We start from the raw sequence: 13,765 nt of genomic DNA, 5'->3' as shown, positions 1-13,765 counted from the left end.
TTATGTGAGCACTTAAGTGAACCTCCGGCCTAACCAGATGGCGGATACAATGGTAAAGGTTTGTTTGCGTTTCGTTTAGATTACTTAGTGTAGTTTGGTTTTGTCCATAATCGTATTTCAGTATGGTTAGTTCTGATCTGCTTGTTACGTTAGTCTCTCCTTGTTACGTCCGTCCGTCTTTGGTAAATTCACTAGTTATTTATCTCAGGGGAATTTGTTACTGAACTAATATATCACCATGAACAACTATTATTAATATAATTTTTTTATATTAATGGAAATTTTTTCTCCATAGAGTACCGGATGAATGTCGTCATTTTTCGTGGGGGGAGAAGGGATCTTTTTTTTTTCTACGTAGAACTGTCCGGCAAAATAAATAAATAACTAAATAAATAAATAAATAAGTAGATAAATGATTGAGGTGGCAAGGCTGGATTTTACGTTGATATCGATAAATACTCTTAACGTCTTAATTATTAGAGTCGAGAGAAGTGTTAAAATCATTCTTTTAACGCGCGCGCGCACACCCCCCCCCCCTCTCTCTCTCTCTCTCTCGCTCGCTCGCTCGTGTAGAACTGAGAGACAACTTAGTTCATAGCCGATCTTCAATTATGACGTCATTAACATAAACAAAGCCTTGCCTCATTATGTCATCACGTGTAAATAAACTAATCGGAACTGCGTTGATGGTGGGAGGATATCTCTCTCTCTCTCTCTCTCTCTCTCTCTCTCTCTCTCACTTAATAGTCTCCTTGTGTATTGGTTTTCCATCTCAAGTTTTGAGTCATCTTCCAAATGACAGTTGCCAGGCAGTTTGCATATTGATTTGTAAGTGTCCAGATATAACAGGTTGTCATTATCACCACTACCGCACCCCCTATCGTCTTTACCACCCATACTGTACTCCCTCCCCCCAGTCACTACCCACCATCGCCTACTTCACACCACCCACCGCCCACTCTCCACCACACTTTTTGCCACACTGCCTCTCAACACCTGGCTCTAATGATCACCTAAGACGACAAGTAATGAGGTAAACACTGCCACGTACCTCAACACCTGTAAGCGTTGAACATTCTCGATAAGTTTGGCGGACGCTCCTGACGACTTTGTAAATCCCAGGTGGGAGTGAAGTCTTGTGTGTATCTTGACAGCTGTTGTGTTCCTGACAGCCGCTGACAACCATGTCTTCATATCTGATGTCATTCACAGCTGATGTCGACAGCTTTCGACTCTTACCAAAACATTTAGTGATAGCGTAATTCTTTCTGGCAACTCTGGTGTTTGCTTGTGGCCATCACTGGAGGCAGGCAGGAAGCGGGAAAACGTTCGCTTGGCGTAGTTTCCACAGTCGTGTCATTGTTCGGTGGAAAGTAATGCCAGGGTTGGTGGCTTGTGTTGGTGCAATCTTCATGTAAAGGTCTGGACCCTGATAACCATTGACAGCTACACACCTTCAACAGAGTCCGTAAGGTCGAAAACTTTGCCTGTGACGATGACACCTTTTGCTAACTCTAGTCTGTGTGTGTGGAAGACGCTCACTGCCTCTCAGATATTGTTGCCATAGTGCATATTTACCGAGTCAATACCGAGTCTCCTTAAACTAGTGGAGGCTTCATGTTATGGCAAGCGGCGAGGGAGGAAAAGGGTTTGTAGGAATTAACTGGAGGGAGGAGGAAAGGGAGAGATGACTGACCACGAACAGTCAAAAGAACATAATAATGTATATAAATTTAAATTGAAGTGATTAAGCCAGGTGGGGACTCAACGAGGGTGTCCCCGCCAAACACTTGAACGTAATTGGAAGTACAGTATACAGTTTGGAGCGTTACCAGCCTCGCCCGCATACTGTCCCTACACATAGAATGGTCTGCGAAATCCAATTGTAACCAACCCAACACTTATAAACCGCAGTATGATGCTCTCCAGAAAGGCTTAGTGTTGGCCCCGGGGTCGAGCGCCATTCACCGTCTTTAGAGTATCGAACCGCGGTGTTTGTTTACTTCGGCGGCAGCGAGAGTGATGGACACACGTCGCCTCATTAGTGAAGGTGTTGACAGGTAACAACATTAACGATATTATACGAGTATAATCTAATCGTGGTGTTGGTATTGGCTCTTTTATTTTTGTTATATATTTTTTTTTAATTTAATGTAGTTCATATTTTTTGTCATTTATACCAAAATCATTTGTAAGCAGATGAAGGAATTTTAAAACAGAGAACGAAAATAAAATCAATGTATTCGAGGGTTATTAATCTGTTCTTGTGAAAAATCAAATGGACGTAAACTGACGGACAGTATAGGAGTCATCGGGACGTGTGGCAAGCCTTGATGTGGGTGTTGGCAATCATGAGTATTTGTTTATATTCTGTATCTATACTAGTTGTAACTCTAGACTTATTGCTACTCTCTCTCTCTCTCTCTCTCTCTCTCTCTCTCTCTCTCTCCAGCTGGTTAGTTCACAGGCTCTGAGTTATCTTAGGTATATGAAATAGTGAAGAAAATGATGGGAAGTTGAATACAAAAATGCAAATAGATAATAAGTATTTGCCTATATCTTATCTATTGTGTTACTTAAAAATTTATTCTGTATTTTGGTTATTTTTGTTAGATTAGATAAGAGGTCTTGTTTAGCTGTATAGTTTTATATAGTAGAATAAAATAAGGGTTTGATGGTCATGGAAAGATGAGAACACTGTATATATTTTTTTTATTTTGGCTTAAGGGTTTTATAGCTAGTGGTGTGGGAGGTGGTGTGCGGCCAGCCTAGTGTGGAGGGATCAAGCCGCGACGGGGTATGAGTAATGTACGTACACACACACACACACACACACACATGGATCGTAAAGGATAAGTAACCACGAACTGAGCTTTTAGTAAGGTAATGGAAGCACACGTTTTATTTTTTTTTTGTTCACCATATTTGATCTGTTCCATCACTACCCTCACCGTTCTTCAGTTAGCTAGAGTTTCAATTTACGTTTTTTTTTTTTTAACTATTCCTGAATCAGATTATACTGGAAAGTGATCGAAGCTTAATGGAAATAAAATACCCTCAACCATCATCCACTTCACTTATATTCCTGATTGTTTGTGGTGTTGTTGAAATAAATGAGCGATAGTTTTGGGGATTGTGATTGTTGCACCGTGGATGTATGATGCTCCAAACATAACCATTTCACTAATATCCGTAATGTGTCTGTAAACATTGTATGATCTGCAGTGTTTGTAGGTCATTTGCAAATTGCCAGGTAAACAATGAACTGTTTGGGTGTCTTTGGAAATTCCATGGCTGAATAGTGGATAAACTTTTACCTGGTTTATAAAGTTCCTTGAAGTTTGTGCTGACGAATAACTTGAGGCACTTACCCGGCCATAACACCGACATGTACGCCATTATATTCTGGCCATAGCAGTATTGTTGGCCATGGCCACTGTGAGTTAAAACCTGCAAGTGGAGGAGTACAAAAAATCCCATCAGGTATTTACTAACTTCAGGACTCATAAACACGAACATCAAGGGACTTTGTAAACACACAGGTGAGTTAGAAATTATGGTAAGGAAATTTTGTCACCTGCGAGACTGATTAATCTCCATTTAAATCAGTTACCGAGACGGATTAATCTGTCTCCCTCCTCGAACATCAATAACAACGATCTGGCTATCTTCTTAACCCCGGGATAGTTCACCTGAGTGTTCATCATCATCCTCCTCCAGGTGTTTAGCCCCGCCTGCTCTGGTAGCTCCGTGGAACTATTCTATCTTGAGCGTGTTATTCTCTCTCCCCTTCCTTTTATTTATTTTTTCTGTCATTTCTTATTTAGTTGTGTGTGTGTGTGTGGGGGGTATGATGGAAACAGTCACGCTATGGCCACTACAACGTGATGAGGCACCTCGCCATATTATCAAAGGCTTAAGCTTGATTAACCTTGAACCACCTTGAATGTCATGAAACACACTCACACACTTAAACACACACACACACACACACACACTCACACACACACACACACACACACACACACTCACACACACACACACACACTCACACACACACACACTCACACACACACACACTCCACACACTCACACACACACACACACGCACAAACGGACCCATCACACGCATTTAATCACTCTCTTGTCGGTTTGTTCTCTCGTCTGTCGTTCCTGATCAACAAGCCTGCTGTTATGAGGTATCCACTTGTGGTTTTACCTTGTACCGTATGTATGTTGGGGATGAGACAAAGTCCATTTTACACGTCCAGTTCATCATCAAATTCTATCATTCATTTTTTTTTAAGTAATTCTAAAGTGATTCCATATTTACTGATGATACGGAAAAAAGTAGAAATGCTCAGTACACTCACTACACACGTATATATAAAACCTCATTGTATGGGCCGTGTATTCATGGTCAGGAGATTGTTATATATTGCTTCGATAACAACTTGATCACAATAGACCCCCGGCGTCCCTGAAGGAATGTGCTGTCTACCTCTTTTTTTAATATTCCTAGAACATCAATGGAATATCTCACACATTCCACCTGTGTGTATCTCTCGGAGGCTGACGTTGTCGTGTGTGTGTGTGTGTGTAGAGAGAGTCGTGTACACAGTGGATCAAGTAGAAAGGAATGGAGCGCGCGCACATACACAGTCAAATAAACACACACACACACACACACACACAAATAAAAGGTAATATTGCGAGTCCTTGAAATCTGACCTTTGTGACGTTAACAAAATGTAGATATATTTTACTTTATTTTTACATGTGTGAAAGAAAAATAAATAAAATAAAGAGAGGAGAGAAAGCGAATCATAAATAAATAAATTCTTTTTCAGGAGAGAGATGCAACTAAACTGAGAGAAAAATTTATACCATATATTTTATAATGTTTTCTAGAATATTTTTACTCCAAAAATGTTTCCTTCGTAATGTGAATGACAAAATACGCTTAAATCACTCTTATAGTTTATAATAGCTACATGAACTTCACAGCAAATAATTATAACGCCTATATTTGTTTTATAGTATCATTGCACAAACTGGGGATGAAGATGCAGTTATAGTCACCTTAAGAAGTATATCGAAGACAATGTTACAGTCAGATCATAAACATCGTCACTATCTTCACTACACTTGACGACACTCACCACTCACCCCAGATTCTGTTAATTTCCTCAATGGTGGCGCCAGGTTGGACTGATGGGTTAGGTATTAATACGATTTACATGTTGCAGAGGTTTGGCGAGGTCGTCTGGGGGGTGTTTTGCATATTAACTCAATTTGCGAAGCGTTGAAGACGGGGCCCCGTAGCTGAGTTGATGGGAATGAGGGTATGGTAACTGTAGTCTCTCTCTCTCTCTCTCTCTGTCTCTCTCTCTGTATATAGAAGGCAGTAATAGTGTATCGGAGACAAGAAAACTATACCTGCCAGGTGTGAACAATTCCCACTAGGTTCAAGGGGACAAGTAGCCAAATTTAAAGTATTTTCAGTGCCACATCGGGACTGCATTTAGGGCGTCACCTTGGTGTTGTAGCGAAAGTAAACCAGTCAGATACTTCCTCTTACCTTCATTTACGGGGAAATACAGTACGTATCTTGAGAACCCGACCTTATTGTAAACACGTGCATTCCATAATTAATGTGATCGTGGCAGGTGTGTGAGTGTGCACGCGCGCATCGAGGAATGTTGGTGTTCCAGGTGTGTCAAGCAACAAGGTCATGTTTACACTTCTGGCGGATGTAATTGGCCACCCACTGTGCCTTTACCACCCGGGACTATTGCAGAGATCACTGGCTCAGGTTTCATTCCAGGTTTGGTCTACTGAGAGCTGCTTGGGCCAACTAAGTAGACTGTTTATCTTACGGGGTGTATTTATTTGGTGTTGTGTTGTGATATGTTGCATCCAGGACGACACTTGAAGGTTATATAATTTTGTTTTGCTCGTATTATCTGAAGTTTACGGCTGAGTCTTATACGGTTCTTTATACAAACATTCACTTAAGGAACCTGTTCATTACTCTAGGCTGGACTCCTTTGATTATTGTGTATATGAATATTTTTGTGACATCTAGTACTTAAAGTTAGGGTTTCTGATGAAGTACAAAGTGTAAGTGGTTGAATAAATGTAAATTACACGTACGTTTATGTGTGTGTGTGTGTGTGTGTGTGTGTGTGTGTGTGTACAGACCCACATCAGCGTAGGTGTTATGTAGTGTAAGACAACTGACACAGGACTACACTTGTCGGTCAAAACAAGTTCATTAAAAGAGCGGAAATGATGACACGACCTGAAGCAGCAAATTTCCTGAAGGTGTTTACAGCGGGTTGAGTCTCTCCCAAGGTTTACCAGACTGAAGAGTGTGAGAAAGCTTCTGATTAACTCACAAAAGCCAAGACACGAAAAAGTGACTCTCTCTCTCTCTCAAGCCCATAGAAATAGTGAGAGTACAGAATGATTCCTATCGAGAAACTATATATTTGGTTCATTTGCCGTCACTGGAGCTGACACAGGGAGGAATAAAGTGACCTGCTGCGTAGTCGGAGCTCATAGGTGTTAAAAATGGTCCCCGTCTTGATTTATTCAGATATTGGTTTATTGATTTTCCCGTTACCCCTTTCTCACCCCTCCTCCTCTTCACCCCTTCTCCTCCTCCTCTCCTCACCCCTTCTCCCCTCCCTCACCTTCTCCTCCCTCTCCTCCCTCCCCTCACCCCTCCCTCCCCTCACCCTCTCCCTCCTCACCCCTTCTCCCTCCCCCTTCACCCTCCCCACCCCTTCCTCCCTCCCCTCTCCCCTCACCCCTCTCCCCTCCTCTCCCCTCACCCCTTCTCCCTCTCCTCACTCTTCCTCCCCACCCCCCACTAAAAAGAAAAATAAATTTATCATATAATTTTGCTGTTATTCTTGGCCACCCTCTCTGCGTTATGAGAGGTGATAATAGAAGCGTTTAGTCTTTCTCTTATCCCGGGCTTGAAGGGGAGTAATTATCACTATCTTGCCCGGCTGTTGATCAAGTCGTTGGTGTGTCCTGGGAGCTGTATAACTTAAATGATAAGAGCTAACACAAGAACGGATGAGGTGATGTAGGTCTATTACTTCGTTTCAAGGGATTAAGCTAATATTTTGACTGATCTATCCCAGGGAGAGGTAGTGCCGGGGGGTGTGTGAGGTGCCCCCCCCCCTCCCAGAGAGAGAGAGAGGGATGGGTGGTTGGATGATCGTGAAGAAGAGATTATCCCCCCCCCCCACACCACCACGAGAAAGGTGGGTGGTTGTGATTGATGTTGCCCCCAGAGAGAGGTGGGTGGTCGTGATTGTTGTTGCCCCCAGAGAGAGGTGGGTGGTCGTGATTGATGTTGCCCCCAGAGAGAGGTGGGTGGTTTGGTGGGATTAGTAAAGGTCCTCCCCCCTACCCGAGAGAGAATCAGATAGCCCCGCGCTTTCTCTGGGGGAATGTTAAGAGTCCATATTCCCCAAAGATTCGTTCATCAAAGACACTTCTTCCACATAGCCAGGTAGTAAAACAGTTCATTTAGGTTTGCTATAAAAAAAATCGGTGTTAATATGAATGATACTTAACCTACCATCTGTTCCTTGATAACCTAACCTAACCTAACCTGCCATCTGTTCCTTGATAACCTAACGTTTAAGAATCCGCTGCCCTGGTTGTTCGATAATTGTAATGGGTAACTCCCGCTGATCTGGGTATTAACGTGCTTATATGGGCGATGATCTGCGACGTTGTGGGAGGGATTATCGCCCCTACTGGTTACTGGCGCTGTGTAAGCTGTTGGGGCAAAACCGGGACACGAAGCATATAACCTAGGTTTAGTTTGATCCAGCAAAGGGCGTTTGTGTTGAGGATTAATGATGATAAGTTAACCGGGGGATGAGAGAGAGATTCAAGTCAAGCGCGCGCATGTGTGGGTGTGTGCTCATGTAAGCCAATGTGAAGGCATGTGTGTGTGTGCGTGCCTAAAGACCTTGTGGGGAGGGGGGGGGGAATGTGTGTGTGCGTGCGTAAAGACCTTGTGGGGAGGGGGGTGAAGGCTTGTGTGTGGATGTGTCTAGGTATATGTGGACAACTTGACGAGTGTGTATGTGTGTGTATTGAATTGAATAGACGACTGTGAATATACTGTAATGTGTACGTGTTTGAAGGTGTTTACAAATGTGTGAATGTAGGGGCGTGTGTATACTTGTGTGAATATACTCTCTTAGGCAGATAGGAGACGAACACGAAGAGACTAATAGCAGCAGTGCCTCACGAACAACCGGTGACTATAACCCAGGAGCCGTGTACTTCTCTCTGTTTACCTATAGCCCAGGCCGGCTCTTCTAAAGCTGTGGTAAATGTGGAGATGTATTCCTGTAATGTGAGACAGTTTGATGGGGGTGGGGGTGGATGTGATAGTGGTGGTGGTGGGGGTGATAGTGATGGTGGTAGTTGTGTAATAAAAGCCACCAGATATGCTTTGGAATTTATGTCGGGTGTTTGGTATACGACTGTTTTATTGTTGTGTTTAATGTGTTGAAATATTTCCAGTTTATATTTCATTGGCACTTTATGTGTGGGTGGGTGTGAGTATACGTGTGGGTCTGTGTATACGTGTGGGTCTGGGTCTGTGTCTGTAAAATAAACTTGGAAGAAATCTTGTACCAGGGGTCATCTTAAAGCCTCACAACTGACCTGCCATGTTATTTTGGGGTACCCGAGACACAACATTACCGTCTTTGTACACGCATGGGCAATATCACTCCCCCAGCCACTGCAGTGTGACCCCATCAACACGCAGAAGGAATTCATGGAACATCGTCTACTTATTATTTTTTACGACGAGACAGTGTGTGTGTGTGTGTGTGTGTGTGTGTGTGTGTGTGTGTGTGTGTGTGTGTGTGTGTGTGTGTGTGTGTGTGTGTGTGTGTGTGTGTGTGTGTGTGTGTGTGTGTGTGTGTGTGTGTGTGTGTGTGTGTGTGTGTGTGTGTGTGTGTGTGTGTGTGTGTGTGTGTGTGTGTGTGTGTGTGTGTGTGTGTGTGTGTCATCCTATACCTGCTGTGGTGTTGTCTAGGTATTCTGGCATGTGTGTATCAACAGGTAAGACTCAGGGCCAGCCAGTACAGTAACTATCTCGCTCAGGAAGCATCGCGGCGCTACCTTTTATCTCACCCGGTATTCTCTCTTTCTTCCAACACCACAAAAGTTGCTACCTCCCCCAAGAGGAAATTAACTTCAGAAGACGTGTATAAAAATGTTGCTATGGACACCGATTCCTCTCTCTCTCTCTCTCTCTCTCTCTCTCTCTCTCTCTCTCTCGTAGCAGTGGTATTGAAGGACTGTACAGCTACCAAAAACACTGAACCCGCAGACACACTACCTTCAACAGTGTGACTCAGATTCCTTTACGTGTGACCAGATCCTGTGGGACTAAGGTGAACTTCAAAGGTAATTGTGAATATTATAATTGTTACCTTAATTATTGCTGACCGCGACAAATGGGGCTATTTCTATACTAAACATTACATAGAAAGGATGACGCAAATGTTAAATACGGAGTTGATTACCCATGATAGTTTTACGTGAAAGTTTAGAAGAAAAATATATACCCATCACGGTGTTCAAAAGGAATATGAAAATAGTTAAATTTGGTGAGGCTCCCGCGCCAAAATCATCACTTAATGGATTGCTGGCCTGAGTAAACACGTCACTAAATTAATAGCCGGTGTTTTTATTTTTATTTTTTATGAAATTTTGGTTTGGATTAATACCGTATGTTAACACCAAATGAAACTTATATATACTGTATATGTAAGAAATTATTATTATTATTATTATTATTATTATCATCGATTCTTGAACGTCGTCTCTCATGTACGTCTGTTTACACTGTAGGGGCCTATGTGTACCTAGACGTGTGTGTGTGTGTGTGTTTAATGCTGAACATGGTGGTTGTTATTCTGGTATACTGTAGTGGTTGAGACTACTTCTGATGATATGGTTGACTCTAATGGCGCTGACGTTTGATACTGAATCATGACATTGAAGGATTTAAATCTCTCGCTCTTCCCTTCCCCTCTCTCTTCCCTTCCCCTCTCCCTTCCTCTCCCACCTTCCACCCCTCCTTCTCCACCCTTCCACCCCTTCTCTCCCACCCTTCCACCCCCCTCCCGCCTCACATTCATAATAATGTTACCAAAACACACTGACCTTTATTTCCATATTCCCCCTCAACCAAAACACATCATAGTGTTCTTATGCCCCACCAGCGTCAACAAAGGGGTCTTGGCTCTCAAAGACTCTCCCTCCTTTCTTTATAGTAGTCTTTGTGGCTGAGTTTCCGGGCTATTTAGAGATAGGCTTATATATATAGTCTACGTCTTTAAGGGTGAAATTTGGTTTATGGAGCTTTGGGAGGCTACCCATCATTTATTTAATCCACTTCATTTTATTTATCTTCACTATTCACTCAAGTGATCTATCAACTAAGCTTGGTAATATTTTTTAATGGCCTTGGGAGTGAGAAAGGAGAGTGGTTCGCGCTATAGCTGGTAGGTAAACAAAGTGTCCAAGAGACGTTTTCATTGGTCTAGACTCTTAAACGTTGAAGGAGGTAGTGAGTGAAATGAGTTGACTTTTATTTTGATCTCTTTGGAGTGAGCTGGGAAGGAGGGGTTAGGAGGCTGTCATAAGACGTGTGTGTGTGTGCGTGCGTGCGTGCGTGCGTGCTGGTTATGCTATCCTCTGGTATCTAAAAACAGAGAGGGAAGGTGGAAGTGAGAGAGGGGGAGGGGTAGGAAGGGTAGTTAAGAGTGGAGGGAGGGAAGATGTAGAGAGAGGTGGATGACTGAGAAAGTGAGGGGTGGAATGGAGAGTGAGTGAGTGAGAAAGGAGGTTGGAGAGAAGTAGGTGGGAGGGAGAGTGGGAGAGGAAAGTAAAAAGTGGGAAGGAGAAAGGGGAGGAAGAGAGAATCGCTAATGGAATGTTGTCTGCTCATTTCGGTAATTTTACCTTCGTGGACAAAGTGAACAAAAACGTGTCGTCATTAGCGGTGTGTTTTCTCTTAACTGTTGCTGCTCCCAATTTTACTGTATACAAACTCCATTACCAAAGTGACTCGTAATTCAATAACATACTCGTAAATACCTGTAATTCAGTAACACATTTGACTAGCTATAAATTAGTAACATACCTGTGACCACCTGTAGTTTAATAACACGCTAGTACATTAATATCACCTCTACGCTGCTTGCTTCTCATTCAATCGCCTAAACTCATTTACTCTGTGACTAATTTTCTTGTGTGTTGATCCATCACTACTCTTAACATGATTTTAACACAACAGCCCAGTATGTAGTAGTGTGTTAGGGTGCCGTGAGCCTCAGCCAGCGATCATTCGGATAGTAAGTCAGAACGTACGTCTTGCCAGGCTCTGTGTGTGTGTGATACCAAAGTACAGGTATAATCAAACGTGATGTAACTCCTCAGTACTGTAAACCCTGTTCAGTATTTACCTCCTCTTCATTTTATCTTACACAGAAGGCGTCGTCAGGGGGCCCCAGCATGGCGGTCAGGGGAACATGGGCGTGTGTGGGGGCGGCGTGTGGTATCCCGCCCTTCCTCCGCCTCCTTCTCCTGGTGCTGCTGACGGTGTCCTTACAGTGTCGTGTCGCCTGGGCCGCCCTTCTCCGGCCGGTCAACACTGATGGTGAGTACAGTACAGCCTTGCTTACTGTGTGTGTGTGTGTGAATTTTTTATTTTTTTTGGTCTGAAGATCTGTACAGAATTGGTTATTAGTTAGGTTTGATTATTATAGGTCCTAACCACCCTAACCACGTCTTACATTCGTGGTGTACAACTACATAGGTTGATGGTCGGGAAACGTAGCTGGAAGGAGGGAGGGAGGGAGGGAGGGAGGGAGGGAAAGGTCTCTAGGAAGAATAAAATGTGTAAGAGGACTCAAGTGCTTCTTGGGGGTCCAGTTTCACCAGAAGTTTGTCCATGTAAACACAGGTGAAGGATGGATAGAGGGGGAGGGAGAGAGCGACCGAGTGACTGATAGTTTCAACAAAGAACATTAAGGAATATGATACTCTTAAACACGGTTGGGTCGTTCACTATTACGTAAATTAGATTGCCAGGGCTTCTAATAACCAGATAAGATCATTAGTTACAGAAATCAAGTTTAAAGGACTTAGAATAATCATAAAATAAAAATATATAGAAATCGGATAAAAATATCTGCTTGTAATTCGAGATTCAATTAGATTCAGGTTTGGTTTAGTTTAAATGGATGGCAGATCTATACCACACCCTAAGTCAGTGTGGGAGAGAAAGCTTCATTGACTGGGGAATATATCGACTAAGAAAGATATTATTACTATATGGTTCTTGGCCAATACTGTACTGACAAGACGGTGGCGGGCGAAGGTGTGTTCTTGACCAACACTGCAGTTAATCAGGTTGATGCTTACTGGGATTACCTGCAGTGCTTATACACACACACACACGGATTTATTATTATCTGTGTGTGTGTGTCCCCGTATACACTTGTGGTAAAAACAATAATAAAACCTTCAAAAAATTTAAACCAGAGACATTAACTGATCACACAGAGAATGATTGAAGGCAGATTGTATAATAACTTGATACAAAACACACTTAACATATAGATCCCCAGTATTCACGTCTTCAAACTTAAATGAGGAAACTTTACCCCACAATCCCCCCTCCTCTCCCTCACCCCTCAAAACCCCTCTCCCCCCCCCCCTCACCCAGATATTTTAACCTGCGTGGCTTGAAGGTAAACTTACAGTGATCCCGTGAGATATCAACTTGGCTTCCCTATGTTGCACGCTCTTAATTTATCGAACTTAACTGCAAGTCCCCGATAGTTCCACCGCTTTTACACAACACGAAATAATTGAGCTGTTGAGAAGTTGTATTACAATGGTTATATTAACCCTGGTGAGCAGTGCAGGACGAAGACAAGACGCACACTGTTCTTTCAACTGAGGGCTTGTTTACAATAGCCGTATACGATGACTTATATATTGGAGTCTAATTGGCGATCGCTAACCCATTTCTGTACAGGGTCCGCCTCTCTGCTGAATAAAAATCATCTGTCGTTAGCTAAATAAAATATTAAATGCTGCGTCCACATAATGAAGAGGTGAGTATTCGTGGCAAAAGGTGTGCGGCGGCGTGGTAGATAGCTCCTCACGCCCTTGGTAGGATCGAGTGAGTGAGAGAGAGAGAGAGAGAGAGAGAGAGAGAGATATTTCTCCCCGGGATCACTTAAAATATACAGGTAACTTTTAATGGAAAACCCTAGTTTGAAAATATTCCTCTCGACTTAGTTTTAGTGCATTTCTGTATTTCCTGTACACGTATATGTTATAGTCTGGGGAAATATTTTACTAGTCTGTGTATATGTTGCAAACAGAAAAATGTGTACACTCAATTTTATGAAACACAGCTATTAATTCAAACAAAAGTAAATAAAAATATGACAAGATAATGACAGGTCTCTTGTTTGTTAATTTATTTATAAGAATACTATATTATGTCTTGGGGCGCGGATCAACACACACACACGCACACACACACACACACACACACACACACACACACACACACACACACCTACCTAATGAATAAATGTGAGGGAAGAGAACTTGATGAAGAGTTGTGTAAAACGAGTGTAGAAATTCATCTCTCTCTCTCTCAGTATTGTGAAGCCGTAGATGATAT

General features: G+C 42.7%; 1 long non-coding RNA gene across 1 annotated transcript in view; it reads left to right on the top strand.

Moving 5' to 3' along the window:
• The window catches only part of LOC121865557, a 63,966-nt gene that overhangs the window by 27,441 nt on the left and 22,760 nt on the right, over nt 1-13,765 (top strand). The window contains exon 2 of the long non-coding RNA XR_006088773.1: nt 11,551-11,719. This is a non-coding gene — a long non-coding RNA (uncharacterized LOC121865557). The remainder of the gene's footprint in view (nt 1-11,550; nt 11,720-13,765) is intronic.

Source organism: Homarus americanus, unplaced genomic scaffold, assembly GCF_018991925.1.
Source record: "Homarus americanus isolate GMGI-L3 unplaced genomic scaffold, GMGI_Hamer_2.0 scaffold25483, whole genome shotgun sequence".
NCBI classification, from domain to species: Eukaryota; Metazoa; Arthropoda; class Malacostraca; order Decapoda; family Nephropidae; genus Homarus; species Homarus americanus.
This window is presented reverse-complemented; position numbering and strand designations above follow the sequence as displayed.